Genomic DNA, 22,591 nt, shown 5'->3' with positions numbered 1-22,591 from the left:
TTGCAACTCATTAACAAAAACACATTGACCAAGCATCTCCATAAAGGCTGCCAGGAGGACAGTCTGAGGAACAACTAACAGCTTGCGATGGTCACTCTCTAACTCTTGAGAGTTTGTTAGAAAATCCATCACAAACCTAGGAATAGTACCAGAATATTTTTGAAGTTACCGGCTGGCGGTTCTTCCGCTAAGGTGGAGGAGCGTGGCCCCACTGCTCATGGAGCACTGTAAACAAAAAAAATAAATGATAATATCTGTAGTTATTCTCATTTTATTTTTTGTATGTTCAGGCAAGGACAGGGCGGGGCTTTGCTCCGCTGACATCGGGTGGGAGTGTGTTATGCACTCGGTAAAGTGCTCATGAATGTTTGATTGGCCCTCTCGGGCTGGCCAAACATTCATGCACCCTTTGCATGTGTGCCATGTAGGCTGCATTACAGCCTGCATGCAGCACATGGCCAGGTACCCATTCCTTAGCGGAGCGCTGAACCACGGTCCTCACACCAATAACAACGCTGCATTGCAGCATTGTGATTGGCTCAGGGTAGTCTGGGTGCTTACCAATCAAAAAGCTGAATTGCAGTGTTGTGATTGGCTGCAGGGAGCCTGGGTGCTTCCCTGCCCCCCGAAAGAGGCTCTCTTAATGTGGTGATACGTCAGTTAGATCAGGTAAGTGTTTTTTTTTATTTTTGATTCAAAACCCCCAGCCGTACCGCCACCCCCATACCTTACTGTCTGCCACTGGCTGTAGAATGTGCTTACACTCTTCCTGACTACATAAAAGTATGCATGCATGTATAATGGTCTGTAATTAGGGAAGTTTCTCCTTTTCATAGAGGTATGTCCTAAAGCATTAAAATAGTACCCCAATTTGAATGTTTATAATGGAAGTTGTATTTTCACTGGTACTGCTGGTTTTGAAATTCTGCCCCTTCTGCTACATTATGTGACTATCCCACTTATTCAATCTAATCTCCTGACCTTATATACGCCTCATAAACCTCACGGTCCCTCCACTGCAGTAGGTACACAATCTTGAAATGACTCCTCTCCTTATTCTTAAACTCCAATACCTCAATGCACAGCTCTCCTTTGCATGAAATAACATTCCCACTATAAACATTGAACCCCTTCATAGGTAAATATCTTACTATAAACCACAAAAGTCTAATACTTTTTGGACACTGAAGAAATGAGCACAGGCAAACTTTGGATTTTTGCCAATGTGTTACATTTTCTCAGACACAAGTGAACCTACTAAACCTGAGCAACAGTATCATTTCATTAGGCCTCTCTCAAAGTACAGTAGGCCCAACACACATAAATGCATCTCATATTCACAAACTCTCCTAAGCTACAGAATGAATCCACCATGTCTCAGATCTGGACAGACCATTTCTCTATCAATTTCCATCTCCATGTTGGAGAATTCCTGAACCTCAAGACCGTAGCACCTAGAAAGGTCGGACCATGGAGAAAGGTGTCTCCAGTACTTTACTTCTCATTTTACTGCTTCCCTCCCTACCGATCACATAGATATTAATCTTTCTCTTAAAGATTTTGAGGAAGCATTTACCTAGGCATTGGAAATCAACGCTTTCAAAAAACGTAGCCACCTCAAAACTTAGAAAGCCACATCTCCCTTGTTCTCAGAGCCTCTAAAGGCAGTAAAAGCAGTCTGTTGAAAGTTGGAACGCAAGTGGCAAACCACTAAAACTTGTGGAAACGAATTCACTAAGCAGTCATAGACATTTACAATAGAAACATCAAAATAACTAGGAAGTCCCACAAAGTGGGTGGAATTAACAGTATCGGAAACACGACAAATGAATTATAAATTATTGTAAATTAATTTAGCAAACGTTTGACATGTACCTAATCTATCCCAGCATCTCAGTCTCTTTGTGATGACCTTGCCAATAGTTTTGAAGAACACATTTCAAAACTTTATGGCACTCTGTCAAATGGTCCCACACAGGCACGGCGGCTTCACCTGCCTTTTCATTGTCTAAGTATCCCATTCAATATCAAATTGCGCTCACCGGAGGATTCTGCTCCTCCTTACATCATGGCGACCTTGGTCCCAGCACTCCTTCCTACTATTATGGATCTATGTAATCATTCCTTGAATATGGAAACCATTCCCACAAAATGGAAAGGAGCACTGGTGAGACCTATTGTAAAGAAACCCAAGGCATATCCTTAAGACTATGCAAGTTAGAGACCAATATCACTTCTTCCTTTACTCAGAAAAATTATGGAGACTGTTAACAAACAGGTGATGTCTTTCTTTGAAACCCAATTGGTGCTACACCCTTCCCAATCTGGGTTTCAGGCTTCCCATAGTACAGAAACTGCATTGGTGGATGTTCTGGACACCATTAGACTCTCCCTGGATGAAGGCCACCCTGCCGTGCTGGTACTACTGGATCTATCGCCAGCATTCAACACCATCTCACATTCTATTCTAGTCCAAAGACTGGTTGAGGCTGGTGTTGGTGGAAATGTTCTCAGTTGGCCTTCGACAAGGGGTACCTCAGGGCTCATCTTTGAGCCCCATCCTTTTCAATATCTATATGGCACCCCTGGCCTTAAGTGATAAAATCTTGTGGGTTCGAAGTAACTACATCTGCGGACAGCACACCACTTATAATAACCCTTGGCAAGAATCCTGAATCTACTTAAATCATTTTCAGGGAATGTATGAAGAAATGAAACCTCTGGATTTTATCCAATTGCCTTCAATTAAACACAGGAAAGTCTGAAATTCCCCCTCCTTTTGGCCTAAAGACTGGTGGCCGCTGGAACTGGGGCTGGCCCCTGACCCCAAAAAGATAGTTAGAAATCTTGGCATACTGATTGATGATGTCCTCTCTCTGAAATAACAAGTAAATCCTATCTTTGGGTCCTGCTTTTGAATTATGCGACTGTTCAGGAGAGCTTTTCAATGGCTACCTCTTCACTCTTGGAAATCCATCACTCAGGCACTTATTGTAAGTCACCTAGACTAGGGAAATGCCCTTTTGGTAGCTACAAACAAAGCTCCCCTAGTAAAACTTCAGGTGGTACAAAACACAGCTGGCTGCCTAATCTTCAATTTGCCTTCTGTCTCCCCAGCAGACCCCATATGGGCATTTATGCATTGGCTCCCAATCAAAAAAGGAATCAGGGAAAGACACGTGGCCCCTGACCACATAACTTTGCAATTTGAATCTCAGTTGCAAAATCACGTGTGACTAGATGTAATCATATTTCTTCTACTCTCTTACTATTGTATATATTTCTTGTCATCCTCTTGTCTCCATTAGGTTGGGTCTAGAGCATGTGACTAATATGTGTCTCGAACGAAAAGACGTTTACCTGACCTCATAATAGGTATGGTGAGACTAAAGGGTGTCATTTCCCTGATTCTCACATTCTCCAACTTAACTCACAGTCCTGATGAAATGCATAGGGATCCATTAGGGACCCACTGGTTGCGCGTTACATGTCAACCATCTTTCACTTTTTAAAACACCACACACTGTTTTATGGTTGAGAGCAGCGGGAATATACATGTCGCCCACTTGATTTGCTAAAGGAGTATCGCCATTCCTGTCCAAATGTTTAGTTTAACCTAGAGGACCCCCCAAAAATTTGTTGGGGTGCCAACAGGTTATTTTATCTTCACTCACACCAATTCACCTATCCCACACACCCAGTGCGACAACTCTTAAAAACATTGCCATCAAAGAGACCTCTTGGTGGGCCCGTGAGGGACTCCAGCGCCACCCCCTCTTGGAGCACAGCCCGATGATGATGCTTTACACTCGCAAGGGTGTGTGAGAGCAAAAGAACACACAGGAGTACTATTCCCCACTCTTGCACACTCAACCTTATCCTTGGAGACTATCACACCCCCTCACAACCGATAAGGGCTGCAGAGCGCCCCCTCTCTTTCTATCTTTCCGAGGAACTGATACCATTTAGTGTGTTTGGCGTTGTCTTTAGGAGCATTGGTACAGGACCCATTACAATATTTTACAAACAGCTCCTTGCCCCCCTCCCAGCCCCCCCCCAACTGTCTTGGATCGTGGTTATATTTAAGTACAGCAGTTCAGCCATGGGAGATTTCTATTTCTGTTTTTCTTCTTATACTAGATAGTCGGTTTACATACTTGGACCACAAACCACTACAGTTGCTGTAAGTTCCATACAGACACTTAAACATGGACAATCCAGGTCTCAGCTTTGACAACGAGACAGTGGCAGAGATTCTTAGGGCCCCCTATTTTCTAGCAGAAGATAGCAGTGCAGGGACTGGCAGTAAGAATGATGACTTGAAATTGTTACAAACATTAAGAAAATTGCAGATCCAGACAGCTCTACATGGGACAGTAATGACAAATGCCCTAGGGCTTATATCGCCCCTAATAGTCTCCTCATAACACTAGCCCCAAGAATATTCTTAGAGGATCTAACATTCCATCGAGAGTGGTCTAAGATCTCCTGGAAGTGCACACGCGATTGGCTTGTGCTAATCATTAACACAGCCAAGCGGTTGAAGGACGAGCTTCTAATCCAAATCACTCTGTCTGAGAACAGACTAAAAGCAGGGATATCGATATCTGCATTGAAATCACGTCTAGCGGAAATCATTCAAGAGATGAATGATCACAAAAAATGTCTTACGATGCAGAAGATTAACCAACTCCAAAATGATATCAAACGTTTCGATAAAGATAAAATCTATCCCTATACAAAGGAAAATTACATCTTTGAAAATGGCGACACAACATCCAATGAAGGAAGGAGCCATCATTCTACAAGATAGGACTCAACTAGCAGTGAGTCGAGCTATGAGAACAGACAACAAAGACCAAGGCGTGAATACAGACATCAACCACCCCCTCTGTTCCAAGCCTTTCCACCTCACCCTTTTCAACCACCGATATACCAGGGCCCATGGATGGGACCACAACCTATGTGGAATGGACCACCAGGACTCAATCCTCATATGCATCAATACCAACAGTTCCCGAAACCCCCCTTTTTTCGACAGAGGAGGGGGGTGGAGAGGAAGAGGCAAATGAAGAGGAGGATCCAAAAACGTTCACTGGCAAGACCAGGACCAGATGGTCATGAGCAGCCAGACAGCAAGACTCTAGTGGTGAACCTCTCCTCCAGACCTTTGGCTGAGAGCGAGTACAGGCTCTTGGAGAGGGGCCAGGGCTTTGTCCCCACGCCCAAGGAAGACGACTTCAAACTATAACAGGAACTGCATCAATTTTTTTCGGATGGTGCATTTAAAAGCATTATTCCAGGATAAGCCTGTGCTCCCTGTAACGAGGACTGGCTTTAAAAACAAATTCAGATTCACTCCCACTGCTGCGATGACACCCAATGAAGTACTCATGTTTGAACAGGCCATCTTGAAAGATGTGAATGACATTACCATTTGACAATCTATCCAAAGAACAGAGAAAACTACTGAACACCATCACAGAAGACACCACAATCGTTTTCAAACCCTCTGACAAAGGAGGCGCTATCGTTATACAGGATGTGGAAGCATTCAAAGCGGAATGCCTATGCCAACTATCAAATACCAGGTACTACCAACCTATTGAAGAGTACCCTACTACACTTTAATCAACCAGGATACAGAGCCTGGTCGTCGAAGCAGAGACGGAAGGTTGGATCACTCAGGACAAAGTTGCTTTTCTGACCAACAACGATCCACGTGTCTCGAACATTTACAACCTCCCCAAGATTCCCAAGGGGCTCAATCCACCACCAAGATGCCCCATTGTGTCCGGCATTGATTGCTTACTGGAACCTCTCAGCAAGTTTTGTGATTTTTTTCTCCGCCCCCCTGGTCATAAAAACTCCTACATATATCAGAGATACTACAGAGGTCCTCAACCTTATTGAGCATTTTTCAGCACCAGGGTCCATCAATCTCCTGGTAACTTTGGATATCGAAGCACTATACACAAACATCCCCTAGAACTCCACCATTGTGGTCCTGGAGAAGGCCCTTCGCAATCTCGACCCATGACCTTATGTCCCACCTAACACCTTCATCTGTGACTGTGCCACAATTGCCCTCAAAGAGAACTTTTTCGCCTTTCAGAAGAAACTATACCATCAAATACAAGGCACCAGTATGGGGAGTACTTTCGTGCCGAGTCTGGCTTGCCTCTACATGGCCAATTTTGAGGTAGAATATATTCTGAAGATGACCAATCCATATGGGAACAACTGCTTACTGTGGCGACGCTACATCGCTGATATCATTGTGTTTTGGAAAAGGGGAAGAGGAAGAATGTGAAAACTTTTAGGGATGGATAAACACCCTTGACCCCTTCTCAAAATTTACAGGCTCAATGTCACGCGAAAAGATTCCATTTCTAGACCTTCTTATTTCTCTACAGGATGGTACCCTACTGACATCTAAGTACAAAAAACCCACTAACAGGAACAGCCTCCTTATGTATCAGAGTAATCACCCTAAGACATTGAGGGACAACTTACCAGTGGGGCAGTTTCTATGCCTTCATAGAAATTGCAATACCCTCAACGAGTTTGAGAACCTAGCCAGATTACTATCGGTCAATCTGACAGTGAGACAGTACCCGAAAAGAATCATCAAACAAGCAAATAAAAGAGCCAAGAACAATCATAGGGAAGCTCTGTTAGAAACTATAGAGAAGACCAAGAGAGACACCCTAACTTGTGTTAACACATGCACACCAGACTCCAACAAAATCCAGAAGATGGTAAAGAAACACTGGAAGATATTAGAGACAGGAGCTTCAGTCCAGGACCTGCACCTTTATTCACATTTAAACGCACACAAAATCTAAAAGATATTCTTGTGCACACAGGTCCCAAGAACACCATCCGATAACAACCCACTCTATGGGCATTACCCCCAGCGGTAGTAAATTACCTGTGTGGATCCTGCACGGTTTGTCCTCAGACAAAACCATCCAAAGAGATAGACCTGGGTATGACGAGACTGTGGCAGCAGAGAGGCCACACTAATTGCAACACAAAGAACTGTGTATATTTGTTCACATGCTCATGTGGCTCCAAGTACGTAGGCATGACAGTCAGACCAGTTATGGTCCGTATCGGAGAAAATATAAGCCCGATCCGATGCAAAAGGACCACCACAAGACTACAGAATCATTTTCTGGAGAAAACCCACCCTCCCAAAAGTTTACAATGGACTGTGATCGAATTGAACCCGAATTGGACAACGTCTGCGCTGTTCAGACAGGAACAACGTTGGGTTTTTAGGTTACAGAGCAATGTGGGTGGTTTAAACGATGATATCCCCTGGGCGGAGCTGACGTCTTAAAATCCTTTTCAGCCGCTACACCTTTCATGCTTATGACCTCATAATAGGTATGGTGGGACTACAGGGTGTCTTTCCCTGAATCCCACATTCTCCACTTTCCTGATGAAGCGCATAGGGATCCATTAGAGAACCACTAGCTGCGCTAAACATGACGACCACCCTTCACTTTTAGAAATACCACACACTGTTTTACATGTTGAGATCAGTGGGAATATACTTGTACCCCCCTTCATTTGCTTAAGGAGTATCTCCATTCCTATCCAAATTTTTAGCTTAACCTACAGGCTCCCCCATTAAATTTGCTGGGGTACTAACAGGTTATTTTATCTTCACTCACACCAATTTAACTGGCCCACACACCCACATGCACAAGTGCGGCAACTCCTAAAAAGAGCTCCATCAAAGGCCCCTCTTGTGGGGCTCATGAGTGACTGCAGCACCACCCCCATGAGGAGCATAGCTCGACGATGATGTGTGAAGTGTGAAGAACCCACACTTGGCAGAAATCAGCATACAACATCCCATGAACCAAATTATCCTTATGAGCAACTAAAGCAACTGTGGCTTGCCACACTTGCTCCGAAGACAAAACTGCAACCCAAGAGTGAGAAGAAGGAATTAAAACACTGAAAAAAATACCTCTAGAATATAGGAGTGACCAGTTTTCTTGTGGAAAAAACTAATTCAAGACATTGCTTCTTTAGCAGAACCTTCGTCCTTCTCCGCTGCGAAAATGTAATTAAAAATGTAATTTGAAATTAGCAATTGGTCCTTTACGCAAACCGTGGAGAGCCATTTCCTCTCCGATAATCAGGGCATGAGTCGGGGTACCACGCAGGTGGACGGCGTCCCTCCACTTATTTTACCAGGGGGACCCCGTCCCCCCTGCAAAACAGCTGGATTTCACTCTTTGGCCTCTCTGGGACGAGGTGCTCGGCATCTTTCGTGACTTCACTTCCTGTTGTGGTGGCACTTCCGGTGACAGCATCCCCCTACTTCTTTTTTTACGACTTGTGCCCAGCCGATAATAATCCTGTCTGACCATATCTGAATCACCGGCCCAGTCCTACTCTATGGCAGCTTTCCAACATGTTCGACAGATGAAGTGAAAACAAACTTGCCTGGGAGGTGGAGCTAGCCACACCTGGAGATGGCTGCGCTGTAAGTGAGCTCTTCAGGCCATGTCCCATCCTGCAATTATCCTGTGAGCATAGCCCAACAACTGTCCCAAACTCAAAGATCAATCAATCAAAGAGGGATGTAAGGGGGAAGAAAAGGCTATATAGGGCAGCCCCCCACTCAACGAATTTGAAACAGGAAGCCCTATTCAGCCTGCATGGTTTGGATCTCAAACTCTGTAACCAATGGGGCCACACCTAGTATTGGCTCACCAAGAATAAGTTAAATTTAACCAGTGCTGTGTTACAGGTCCGGACATGCCTTAAGATATAGCAATATAGATGTGTACAGGATCACCCACATAAAGAAAAAAATGTGAGAAAGGAAGGAAAGTGCCTCACGGACGTAACACCCGAGGGGGTTCCCGGTTTGTTTAATCACCGGTATACCCACTTCTCATCATCGGTTACTTTCCTTGTTGGGAGGATGAAACAAGTGCAGAAAGAATATGCACAGGAAAGAATAGAAAAAGAAACAGACAAGGAGTGTACAAATACACTGCCTGGTAGGACAGATAAAGGTGCTCAAAAGAATAGCATATACCTACACCCAACAACCAACAGGTATAAAAATGTGAGGTTTGGCTGGCTGAATCGATTTTATTCTGGTGCTGCCAAACATCACCATTAAAAAATGGTTAACTTATTACCATTTATTTCGTGACTGGACTGCGCTTTCTGTTCCAAACTCAAAGATACCTGCTCTGAATGATGGTGACGTCCAGTGGGCTTGCTTACTGCTGTCGATATCCATGCTGAGAGGGGAAAAGCCACGGCACTTCCTGAGCCAGAGCGCAGCCTGTGTTGTATGGTTGCGCGCGCCCCGGTGGGCCCTCTATGCGAGCCCCACGGGCGGTGAATAGGAAGCACTGCAGGCGTGGTCGCGTCACCCTGAGACATGGGCTGGCCAGGACTGCCACTATGGACATCAATCTGCGTTGCCATCCACTGCCCACTGCCCTCTCGTAAGCTATGGACCGGTGGGAGGAGACTGAGGAGCCGAGAAGCTGTTGTTGCTGGGAACAAAGGACAGGCCTGGGCGTGAGACCCGCACTGGGCGGCCTCCCGCCGAGGTGTTGGGTCCACTGCGGGGCCTCCATCCTCCTTCGAGAGGCTCCCTGGGGTCTTATGTGCTGCAGGTACGGTGAAGAGACTGCAGGAGACTGCTAGCAGGTGAGAAAACACAGAGTGCAGCCTTGGGACGTTGACTACGACATCATGCAGCGATGTTGGTGGTGCTAGAGTGACTGAAACGACGATCTGCCCCTAATCGGAATGGATCCAAATATGTCAATACTGCACCTCTTGTATGCGTTGGGAAGAAGGAGACTGTGACCCCTGCATTAGGATTGCCTCTGCTAGCTGTTGCCCCCGGCGATTGTGATTGCTACTGTTAAGGCATGGAACTTGTGAGCAGTTACACACTACTTAGAATACGCGTGGCAACATGCCCCACAGACTCTGCGCTACTGGCCTGAGTGAGAGTGGGGACCCCTCCTAAGTAACCTGAGACCTGCAGTAGGTGTCCCCTGGTGGGCGCGCCTGCGGGGTGTAGGAGCCTGGGGGCCTGACTGGACTGGCCACGGCGGCGCTTCAAACTCAAGGGCACATTGTATATATTGGGCACGGAAAAACTGTGATATTTACTGGTCCACTCAGCTGAGGTTATTGTGCGGTGGCACGTCATGCCCGAGAAGGGTACAGCTGTGTATTCCTCCCTCAGCACAGTCCAGGAATTTTGTGACCCTAGCTGTGAAGACTGGGCTATTGCCTCGTCATAACTGCTGATCGCTGCTGCTCATGCAGACCGCAGACTCAATGTTTTGGATTCCCTAGGGCGGCTATAAGTACACTCTATATGAGGGTCGGAGGACTCCCTGGACTGAGGCAGCGCAGAATACATTGGTTGAGTCTACTTATTCCTTGTCATCCACTGGCTGCGGGTGTGGACAATTGCCCCTGTCAGGCGGTATTTGGGCGTCAAACTCCAGCATGACCCGCGGCTCGGAAATGGGGAAACTGCATTTTGAGCAGTCGAAAAAGACAGTGGAAAACAACTCAGACAAGCCACCTGGCAGCCAGGCAAATACGTCAGCAACGGGCCCTGACATGACCGTAGATTTTCATACTCAATCAATCAATCAAAGACATTTATAGAGCGCACTACTTACCCGTAGGGTCTCAAGGCGCTGGGGGGAGGGGGGTGCCGCTACTGCTCGAACAGCCAGGTCTTCAGCTTCTTCCTGAAATAGAGGTGGTCTTGGGTCAGGCGCAGGTCGGTCGGGAGGGAGTTCCAGGTCTTGGCGGCCAGGTAGGAGAAGGACCTTCCTCCTGTAGTCGCTCTTCGGATGCGGGGGACGGCGGCGAGGGCGTGGTTGGCTGATCGGAGGTGGCGTTGGGGAGCGTAGAAGTTGATTCGGTTGTTGAGGTAGCTCGGGCCTTGGTCGTGTAGGGCTTTGTGTGCGTGGGTGAGGAGGCGGAAGGTGATTCTTTTGTTGACGGGGAGCCAATGCAGGTCTCTCAGATGTCCGGAGATGTGGCTGGTTCGTGGGATGTCGAGGATGAGTCTGGCTGAGGCGTTCTGGATCCACTGGAGTCTCTTCTGGAGCTTGGCGGTGGTACCGGCGTAGAGGGCGTTGCCGTAGTCCAGTCGACTGGTGACGAGGGCCTGGGTGACGGTCTTCCTGGTCTCGGTGGGGATCCACCAGAAGATCTTTCGTAGCATGCGTAGGATGTTGAAGCACGCCGAGGAGACGTTGTTGACTTGCCTGGTCATGGAGAGGGAGGAGTCCAGGATGAAGCCCAGGTTGCGTGCGTGGTCTGTCGGTTTGGGTGCGGTGCCCAGGGCGGGGGGCCACCAGGAATCGTCCCAGGCGGAGGGCGAAGAGCCCAGGATGAGGACCTCCGTCTTGTCTGAGTTCAGTTTCAGGCGGCTGGTCGTCATCCACTCGGCTACCTCTTTCATCCCTTCGTGCAGGTTGGCTCTGGCGGCGGCGGGGTAGTTGGTCAGGGAGAGGATCAGCTGGGTGTCGTCGGTGTAGGAGATTATGCTGAGGTTGTGTTGGCGTGCGATGGCCGCGAGGGGGCTCATGTAGACGTTGAAGAGGGTGGGGCTCAGTGAGGATCCTTGAGGGACGCCGCAGATGACTTCGGTGGCCTCTGACTTGTACGGTGGTAGGCGGACTCTCTGTGTTCTTCCGTCAAGGAAGGAGATGATCCATTCCAGAGCCTTCTCCTGGATTCCGACGTTGCTGAGGCGCTGTACTAGGGTGCGGTGGCAGACAGTGTCGAATGCCGCGGAGAGGTCTAGGTGGATGAGGGCCGCTGTTTCTCCGTTGTCCATCAGGGCTCGGATGTCATCGGTGGCGGCGATGAGGGCGGTCTCGGTGCTGTGGTTGGCTTGGAAGCCAGACTGTGAGGGGTCGAGGGATCCATTCATCTCAAGGAAGGCGGCCAGCTGCTTGTTGACGGTCTTCTCGATGACTTTGGCTGGAAACGGGAGGGGCGAGATGGGGCGGTAATTCTTGAGTTCGGTGGGGTCCGCTGTGGGTTTCTTGAGTAGAGCGCTGAGTTCGGCGTGCTTCCAGCTCTCAGGGAAGGTGGCGGTGTCGAAGGATGTGTTGATGATGTCTCGCAGATGGGGTGCGATGACAGCGTCAGCCTTGTTGAAGACGTGGTGGGGGCAGGGGTCGGTCAGAGATCCGGAGTGGATGGAGTTCATCGTGCGGACGGTGTCTTCGGTGCTGATTGGAGTCCAGGCGCGGAGGGTGGTGGTGGGGGGTGGTGGTTCGGTCGTGGTGTGCGTTGGTTGGTTGTTGAAGCTGTTGTGTATGTCCGCGATCTTGTTGTGGAAGTATGAGGCGAGGGAGTTGCAGAGGTCTTGCGATGGGGTGATGTCGTTGTTTCCTGCGCTGGGGTTGGATAGCTCTTTCACAATGTTGAAGAGTTCCTTGCAGTTGTGTGCGTTGTTGTCCAGCCGGTCCTTGAATGCAGTTTTCTTGGCGGCGCGGATCAGTTGGTGGTGCTTCCGTGTGGCAAGCTTGAAGGTGGTCATGTTGTCCGGTGTTGGTTCCCTTCTCCAGACTTTCTCGAGGGCTCGGCAGTTCTTCTTGGAGCTCTTGAGTTCGTCGGTGAACCATGGGGCTTTCTTGCTGCCGGGTCAGCTGGGCGGGGTCCTCAGCGGGGCGAGCTCGTCCGCGCAGTTGCTGATCCACTTCGTGAGGTTGTCGGCGGCCTGACTGGGGTTCGTTGAGCTGGCAGGAGGGTGCTGGCTCAGGGAGGTGGCGAGCTGGTCGGCTGTGATCTTGTTCCAGCTTCTGCGGGCAGCCTGTTGCTGGTGGTGGTGGGTCGTCGTTCTTTTGAAGGTGAAGTGGACGCAGCTGTGGTCCGTCCATTGAAGCTCTGTGGCGTGGCTGAAGGCGATGTCTGTGCTGGATGAGAAGACTGCGTCGAGTGTGTGTCCGGCGAGGTGGGTGGGGGTGGACACCAGCTGCTTGAGTCCAAGATTGGCGAGGTTGTCGAGCAGGGTGCTGGTGTTGCGGTCGTTGTTGTTCTCCAGGTGGAAGTTGAGGTCCCCCAGGAGGATGTAGTCAGCGGAGGGGAGGGCATGCGGGCTGACGAAGTCGGCGATGTCCTCGCTGAATTGGGTGCATGGTCCCGGGGGCCGGTAGATCAGGGTGCCTCTGAGGGTGGTCTTCGGGTCGGAGTGGATCTGGAAATGCAGGTGTTCGGCGGTGGTCAGGGTGTTGTCGGTGCTGGTCGTGATACGGATGGTGTTCCTGTGGATGATGGCGATGCCTCCTCCCATCTGGTTGGTGGTGCGATCCCTCCGGGTGATCTTGTAGCCCTCTGGGATGGCGATGGCGATGTCTGGAGCTGAAGAGGCGTTCATCCAGGTCTCCATGAGGAAGGCAACGTCAGGGGCTGTGGTGTCGAGGAGGTTCCAGAGTTCGATGGCGTGTCTGTGGACGGAGCGGGTGTTGAGCAGGATGCACTTGAGGTGGGTGCTGCTGGTGTTCGACTTGGCGGGTGCTGGTGCGAGGCAGGTCCGGATGCAGGTGAACTTGCAGGCGTGGCAGCTGAGGGGTCCGTGGGTGCGTCGTGGTGTGGCTTGGTAGCATCCTGGGGATCGGCCGGTGTTGAGTGCGATGAGGGTGGCGGCTGTGTACGTCAGGCGGGTCGGCCGGGGTCCTCGTGGGCCAGGGGTCCTGGTGCTGGGCGCGGTCCGGTCGCGGACGGGCGCAGACGGGCTTACCTTTGGCGCGCCTTCGGCGCACAATCGGCGCGCCCGCTGCGCGTGACCGCTGCGCGTTCGCAAGGTCGCCATATATGGCGAAGTGCGCGGGGGGCGGAGCAGCTGGGAGGCGGGAGCGGGGAGGGTACAGAAAGAAAAGGGGCGGGGTTAGCGGTGGTGGCGGGAAGCGGGGAGGGATGAGACGGGGGCGGCAGAAGGGGGCAAACCAGGAAAACCAAAGGAGGAGAGAAAAAAATACAATTTAAACAGCAACAGCAAATACAATTACAATTTAAATGGACAAAAAACAGAGACAATAACTAAGACAGGGACACAGGGCAGGGAGCGAGTGCAGACCACGCCGCTCGGTGGCAGGGGGCGTGGTCTCGCAGCGGAGATGAGGCAGGCGAGGCACAGGGCGGAAAGGCACACGCAGCAGCTGGTGGCCGTGCGGCACGGGGGTGTCCCAGAACTGGGTCACACTCACCTGCGTCGCACGGTCGCCATATATGGCCAAGTGCGCGGGGGGGCGGAGCAGCTGGGAGGCGGGAGCGGGGAGGGTACAGAAAGAAAAGGGGCGGGGTTAGCGGTGGTGGCGGGAAGCGGGGAGGGATGAGACGGGGGCGGCAGAAGGGGGCAAACCAGGAAAACCAAAGGAGGAGAGAAAAAAATACAATTTAAACAGCAACAGCAAATACAATTACAATTTAAATGGACAAAAAACAGAGACAATAACTAAGACAGGGACACAGGGCAGGGAGCGAGTGCAGACCACGCCGCTCGGTGGCAGGGGGCGTGGTCTCGCAGCGGAGACGAGGCAGGAGAGGCACAGGGCGGAAAGGCACACGCAGCAGCTGGTGGCCGTGCGGCACGGGGGTGTCCCAGAACTGGGTCACACTCACCTGCGTCGCACGGTCGCCATATATGGCCAAGTGCGCGGGGGGGCGGAGCAGCTGGGAGGCGGGAGCGGGGAGGGTACAGAAAGAAAAGGGGCGGGGTTAGCGGTGGTGGCGGGAAGCGGGGAGGGATGAGACGGGGGCGGCAGAAGGGGGCAAACCAGGAAAACCAAAGGAGGAGAGAAAAAAATACAATTTAAACAGCAACAGCAAATACAATTACAATTTAAATGGACAAAAAACAGAGACAATAACTAAGACAGGGACACAGGGCAGGGAGCGAGTGCAGACCACGCCGCTCGGTGGCAGGGGGCGTGGTCTCGCGGCGGAGACGAGGCAGGCGAGGCACAGGGCGGAAAGGCACACGCAGCAGCTGGTGGCCGTGCGGCGCGGGGGTGTCCCAGAACTGGGTCACGACAATACTATGTTCGCGACAATCTAAGCAACATTGTCCGATATAGATGGGAAAATAGACTCCTTAACCTACCGAGTAGACTGCATGTCTAAACGTCTCGATAGACACATGGAGAGGATTGACATGGCAGAGAGCTGTACTTCAGACTCGGAAGATGCACAGCGCCAAATGGAGACAAAACAAGTGAAAAGGCGGAGAATTTGGAAGCCAGGTCACGTCGTAATAATCTGTGCTTCATGGGAGTGGCAGAATCGATCAATACAGGCAACATGAAACGCTACACTGAGACTCTTCTGACTGCACTTCTTGGCAGGGACACCTTCTTGGATGTCTTCATAGTAGAGAGAAACTGTGTGAGAACAACATCCCTTACGCGATGATCTACCCGGCTCGTCTGAGAGTAACAGACGGTGGCAAGAGTAAGATCTTCAATGAGCCCAAGGAGGTGCTTAAATACTTGCAAATGAAAAACTAACAACCTACGCATCGGAAATCCCCCAGAGGGCACAAGAAGAACAAGGCAGTACCTCTGATGTTGAGTGAAGTTAGGCCTCCTGTGCACTACCTTTGATGACAAGGCAGAGATGGGGCGCTGCTCCAAGCAACATTATATGTGGACTCAGAAAAGTACTGGACATGGATGTTTGGGTTCAACAACTGGTATGCAGGAAAGTGGGCAATAATGTACACTTGCATTGCGCAGGGGCATGTGTCACAGTTGTGACTTATATCCTGCAGTTTGGATTGATAGTCCCTTGATGTTTTTGGGTTATGTTGGGAGCAAGATCTCTGACCCTAGGTCTGAGTCCTGCTCTTCCCCAGCAGCTCCACCGGGCCGTGCTCTGCCTCTGACCCCACCCAGGCAGGGTTTGAGACTGCATCATACCTCACACTCCTTGCTGGTGCCATTTTTCCTGTGCTTGCCCTTCTCACACTGCCCGCTGCGTAGGTATTGTCTTTTCGTTTCGTTGTCCCTGCTGTTACTGTAGTGCATATCCCTGTTCCCTGCCCTCGCTTGCAGTGATTTCATTTTTCTGTGTTTCTCCCCATTTTCGCCCTCCTCTCTGTGTTGAAATTGCTTTTTTCATTTTTTATCCCTGCTGTATTACTATATTGCTTTCTGTTAGTTTCTCTTTGCTGGCTGTTATTTTATTCAGTCTTTCCCCCTGTGTTGTGCCCTTGACTCGCTTTTTCTCTCCGTTTTCTCTGCCTCCTTGTCTTTTTTCCTGCAAATCCTCTGCCCCGTTGACCCCACCCCTACCTCCCAGCTGCTCGTCACTCCCCCCTCCTCTACTTAAAGGCGCTGCTGAGTGGTCACGCCACTGGTGCACCTAAGGCAAGCTCGTCTGCGCCTGTCCGTGACCCGACCGCCTCCAAGGCAGGAACCCTGGTTCTACAACTATCCATTGCTATGTCACCAACACCCTCCTCGCACTCAATACCGTAAAACTAAGAGACTGCCAACAGGTCTCACCTAACAAGACCTACAGCCAGTTCTCCTGTCTCCACTGCCACCAGACCTTCGCCACAACCCCAGCTTCCAGCACCGCTGACACCAGCAACGGCAACACCCTCAGATGCATCCTCCTCAACGTACGCTCCGTACACAAGCATGCCATGGAAACCTGGAACCTACTCGACTCCCTCGCACCCGACATCGTCTTCCTCACAGAGACATGGACCAACGACTCCTCTGTTGTAATTTAACAACGACTAGGTTAAGCATTAGCGGAAGACATCCTAGTTTTAGCTACTATCGTGACATTCAGTTGACTCCATTTTGTATTCACAGCAGCCATCTTGTCTGTTACATATTGCCGCGTGCCGACCATTTGCTTTGTCCTATCTTCCACTTAACGGCGCTTGAAATCTGCCCGGCAACAAGTTATATTTAGCATCCCCCACTTTCGCTCATGTCCAGTAGGGTCCACATTAAGCATGGGCGAATTTTGCGAATCTCGCGTTCGCGAATTTTGCGGATTTGCGAACTCGCAATCCGCAAAATCCGCGAATTCTCGCGAATTTGCGGATTTTTTTTTTTTGTGTTTGCGCGGGTTTCTGCCAGTTCGCGAGGGTTTTGTACACTTTCGCAAATTGCGAACTTACCTGTCGGGTCGCAAGTTTCGCGAACTTGTTGTTTCTACGTGTCCAGCCTGTTTGGGACACTCTTCTTCATCACTGCCACTCTCTGTCACCACTGCCACTCTCTGACTACTCATGCCACCCTCTGGCCCACCCATGCCACCCTCTGTTTCATCACAGCACCCTCTGGTTGTCCAGTCAGTGTACATTATTGTGGCAACGCAAGCACACCTTCCCTGCCTCAAGTGACCTGAATTAATTTGGGGCTGATTAATGTGTCACAGAATATTTTTTTAGCTGGCACCTGCTTTCTTAGTGCTTCCTGATTAGTGATCTTTTGTACTTGCTAAGTGCTTTCATTGTTGCAAAATTAGTTACAACACCTGCCCTGCCCCAACTGACAATAATGAATTAGGGGCTGATTAATGGATTTGAACTTCCAGCCTGGCTCCTGCTTGTCTCCCTTAGCTGTAATTCAGGACCTTTGTGGCATATGTGTAACTATTCTGAGGTTCAGAGCAGGGTCACATAATAGTTGCAACTGGCAACTGAACTCTGGAGGGGCCCCTCAGGAAGCACTACAGGAAATGGCTACTAATGATGAGCCTGAACTTTTGAACCTGGTAAGTAGTTTCAGTTTTGCTAAAATCGTATTTCTGCAATTTTGCACTTATTCGCGGGGCGCGAAGTTGTACTGGGAAGCCGCGAACTCACGCGAACAGTGCGAGCAGTGCGAGCAAAATCCGCTGCTCGCGGATTTGCGGATTTTGCGGGAGATTCGCAAATCTCGCGGATTGCGAATTTACCGAAAATCCGCAAAATCCGCGAGCGAAACGGATTTTCCGCCCATGCTTAGTCCACATCTGTTAGTGATTGGCTCCACAAAGGAACTTGTGTATTAGCTTTCAAAACTGGTAGCCCCTCCCACTGATCGATCGTGGTTTTCAACCTTATATGTACCTAAATCATGCTCTTGTGTTTGTACCACCTTCTTTTTAGCCCCTGTGTGGGTATAAATAAACTGCGCTTTCTTAGTTCGTGGTTCTACTTCTTGCAATACCGAAGGGTACTGTCTGAACCGTAGCACCACCTCATGAGGTGTAATAAATGTTACTTTTTCTATTCCAGTTTCTGTGCCAACTTCTTCCTATTGGTCTGAGGACTTTGTCACGCCACTGGTGCACCTAAGGCAAGCTCGTCTGCGCCTGTCCGTGACCCGACCGCATCCAGCGCCAGGAACCCTGGTTCTACAACTATCCATTGCTATGTCACCAACACCCTCCTCACACTCAATACCATAAAACTAAGAGACTGCCAACAGGCCTAACCTAACAAGACCTACAGCCAGTTCTCCTGTCTCCACTGCCACCAGACCTTCTTCACAACCCCAGCTTCCAGCACCGCTGACACCAGCAACGGCAACACCCTCAGATGCATCCTCCTCAACGTACGCTCCGTACACAAGCATGCCATGGAAACCTGGAACCTACTCGACTCCCTCGCACCCGACATCGTCTTCCTCACAGAGACATGGACCAACGACTCCTCTGTTGTAATTTAACAGCGACTAGGTTAAGCATTAGCGGAAGACATCCTAGTTTTAGCTACTATTGTGACATTCAGTGGACTCCATTTTGTATTCACAGCAGCCATCTTGTCTGTTACATGCTGCCGCGTGCCGACCATTTGCTTTGTCCTATCTTCCAGTTAACGGCGCTTGAAATCTGCCCGGCAACAAGTTATATTTAGCATCCCCCACTTTCGCTCATGTCCAGTAGGGTCCACATCTGTTAGTGATTGGCTCCACAAAGGAACTTGTGTATTAGCTTTCAAAACTGGTAGCCCCTCCCACTGATCGATCGTGGTTTTCAACCTTATATGTACCTAAATCATGCTCTTGTGTTTGTACCGCCTTCTTTTTAGCCCCTGTGTGGGTATAAATAAACCACGCTTCCTTAGTTCTTGCTGCTACTTCTTGCAATACCGAAGGGTACTGTCTGAACCGTAGCACCACCTCATGAGGTGTAATAAATGTTACTTTTTCTATTCCAGTTTCTGTGCCAACTTCTTCCTATTGGTCTGAGGACTTTGTGCAGAGAAGGGCGAACCCCTTTCACTGGTGGGTCTAGCTGAGGCCTGCTACAACAAATTGGTGCCCGACACGTGGGGCTCATCGGCGACTCGGATGCCCGAAGGGGTGGTAGCGATGAAGGGTTGGGATCTCGCTGCGGACGCGATCACATGCCAGAGGAGACCCGAGTCTTGGCATCTAAGGCATTTTTCCCTTCTTTACGATCTGACCATCCAGGTGGAGTCGGTCCTCGACTGAGATCTCTTCTGCCAATTCGCTGTGCAGTGGCCGTTTAGTCGAGTTTAGAACTTGGCAGTTGGAATCTGGACACCCTGTGATTGGTAAGAGCTGTTTTTCAGCACATACTATGGGTTTTGGATGCCCTTGAATGGTAAGGTAGTTTTAGGAACACTTACCATGGCATATATTTATTGGAAAGACTAGTCTGATCTGTATTGTTTGCATTGGTGTATATATGTGTTGCAACTCAAATAGGCAGGTAATGTGGAGATTTTTCTCTAACTTTGATTTGAATTTGAACAGCACATTGTACTAAAAGTACCTTAAGTGCTACTTTGTTTATAATACTGCATATCTTGCATTATTTTTGACATGCCTGTTTTTAGCGCACTTCGTAGAATGTGTTGCTTTTTTAATGGTACCAGACTGAGACTCGAAGAATCGCAACCGGCTCCCCCAGAGGGGACGCCTAATAGGGATATTACGTAAAATATGGTATTTCTCCCATAATGTACAGCACATTATGGCATAAATACACTCGTAAGGATCCTGAATTACGTTGGCCTATGCATGGGTCATTTGATATGATGATTGAGTATGGGAAACAATGTTTATTTGAGCGGAAGTCTAGACGTGATATGTTTGAATGCTTGCGTATGTGGGAGAAAGAAGTGCGTGAACGAGCGAAGCGTGAGCAAGCATTAATTGAGAAAGAGCAACAGAAGAATGTGTATGAGAAAGCATTGGAGTTGAGAAAGAAAGAGGTCAAAGAATCGAAAGAGAGAGAGGAGAAAGAACATAGATTGCAAGTATCTGGCCAATACCCTGTTCGCCAACCTCTCTATCCTGTCCTTAATAAACCGCAATATGATTTTTTGTTACTAGATTGCCCTTCACCTCCATATGCCGTTCCGTCAGCTCCATCTGATGTCGATGAGGATTCCGAGTCAGAACAACGGAAGGCGCGAGACACCCATTCTATGCTGTCCATTGATCGTGCGCCGAACTCAGACAGGCTGCTCGTAAAGCACTACGTAGCATTGATCCTGCTTCCGATCTCTTAGATAGTATACAAGGGTGGCAGGAAAGGGAGCAGATATATTTCACTGAGATGTTTGCCTCAGAAATTATTGAATTATTTCGGAAATTCTCTGCAGATTTAGAACCTGATGATATAGAAGCTGTTCATAAGCAAATGTGTGATGGTATTTTTGTTTTCTCTCAGGTGGCTGATATGATTAAGCGTTTGGTTAAATTATGAACTGGTGCGGTTTGCTTGAAGTAGGAGAAAAAGACTGCTGATGCAGCTGCACAGAAATTTCAGACCGGAGGGATGCAGGCTTCTATCTTCGGAATAGATAAGACAATGATAGTCCATGCGAAGCCCATGCGGGAAGCGCGACCTTGTATGTTCCTCCTAAAGGAGCGGGTACCAGTGATGATAAATATTCCATTGATGCTAAAGGTTATTTTATCTATAATTGGGTTTATACTCCCTGGAATAGGGCAGATGTAATGGCGCTTAAAGCGGCATTACCCGATACGTGTAAAAATCCAGCTGCTTTCTATGAGGAAGTTGAAGGCACCATTAACTCCTGTACTATGACTCTGTGTGATATTGATTTATTTTTTGGATTAATATTACCACCGGACATGTGGAGGACCGTCCGTAAAATTAGTGATCGTGCTACTGTTGGTATGGAATGGAGGGATATAGAACAATTGGATGAGGACACGGAACCCGCTCAAAAGCCACATAAGTTAATATTAAATCTCCCCGCAGCTATATTAACTAAGCTAAAAACGATTATCCACCCCTAAAAAGATAGATTGGACTGTTTTAGCATAGTGCAAACAAAAGGTAGATTAATTGGTTTCTGATTTCTTTACGCGTTTTGAGGAAGCATTTCACGATTTTAGCGGTCAGTCTTTGACGAATGATACAGGCAGACATCTCTTTGTCGACAAATATGTTACGAATTTTTTACCAGGGATAGCTAGCCATTTAAAAGCCAGTGAAAGTTCTTGGACTACATCCTCTCCATCATCTGTTTTAACGATGGCTCAATATTACGAGCGTCAGGAATCGGAAGCAAAAGGTAGCAAGGAAAAGAAATCTAAAGATTTAAAAACGAAGGTTATGTTAGCTCAAGCTTATGTTCCGTCTTCCGGAGGCTATGATAGAGGCAAACGCGGATCTTTTAGTTCTTCTTACACTTGTCCAAATCTGTCTATTAACCAATGTGCGTATTCTAATTTGGCCATTGGGCGGCCGATTGTCCAGTATTGCGTGCCCAACAGAATTCATGAGGTCGGGGACAAATGAGAAATCACGCAGGTTATTCAGGACCTAGGGGAAATACGAATGATCGCGCTAGATTTGATACTAATGTGTGAGCACAGGATGGGTTTAACACTTTTGATAGACGAAACCAGTACCAGATGTCCGACTATGTGCAGCCTGATTTTCACGATTCTGCTTATGCATAGGATTGCCTAGGATGGGGTAAGGAGTCAGTTGAAGTTCCAGTAGATCAAACGGGTCCCTATGTTACAGCACATGTTTTGGGTTCTACTGATCAGTTTCTGGTTGATACTGGAGATACTTGTAGCGCTTTCTCTAAACAATTGGTTCCAAGGGCTCCCCTGTCTGGGGTAACTATTACTTCGATAGGTTTCGATGGAACACCTTACCTTAGCCCATTGTCACAACCACTTTCATTCCATGTTTATAAATGTAGTGCTTCGTGTTCGATTTTGCTTTCCCCAAACACACCAGACAATATAGTGGGTCTCGATATGCTCAAGCATTTCAGAGCTACAATACGATGTTCTCCTGAAGGAGTGCGTGTCATTTTGAATGATAATCACCCTGTAACTGAAAGAGCCTGTCTTGTTAAAGAGGATATTGCATTGGCTTCACTCCCTAAAACCTTGTGGGCTACCTCAGACACTGATGTGGGTCAAATGGTCATCCTACCGGTACACATTAGTGTCAAGGAGGGAGCTGTGTTGCCACGCTTGCCTCAATACAGAATTTTACAGGAGGGTGAAGAAGCACTCATACGAATTGTACATGATCTCATTCAAGTTGGAGTTGTTGAGAAATGTTTGCAACAACCCGATTC

The 22,591-nt window shown here is 48.7% G+C and overlaps 1 protein-coding gene across 2 annotated transcripts in view; it reads right to left on the bottom strand.

The window, feature by feature from the left end:
* Nucleotides 1-22,591, bottom strand: part of LOC147689397 (vomeronasal type-2 receptor 26-like) — a 514,386-nt gene that overhangs the window by 1,072 nt on the left and 490,723 nt on the right. The window lies entirely within an intron of this gene.

The sequence above is a fragment of the Lissotriton vulgaris genome, chromosome 10, assembly GCF_964263255.1.
Source record: "Lissotriton vulgaris chromosome 10, aLisVul1.2, whole genome shotgun sequence".
NCBI classification, from domain to species: Eukaryota; Metazoa; Chordata; class Amphibia; order Caudata; family Salamandridae; genus Lissotriton; species Lissotriton vulgaris.
The sequence above is the reverse complement of the archived record's forward strand: the minus strand, read 5'-3'. Positions and strand labels throughout refer to the sequence as shown.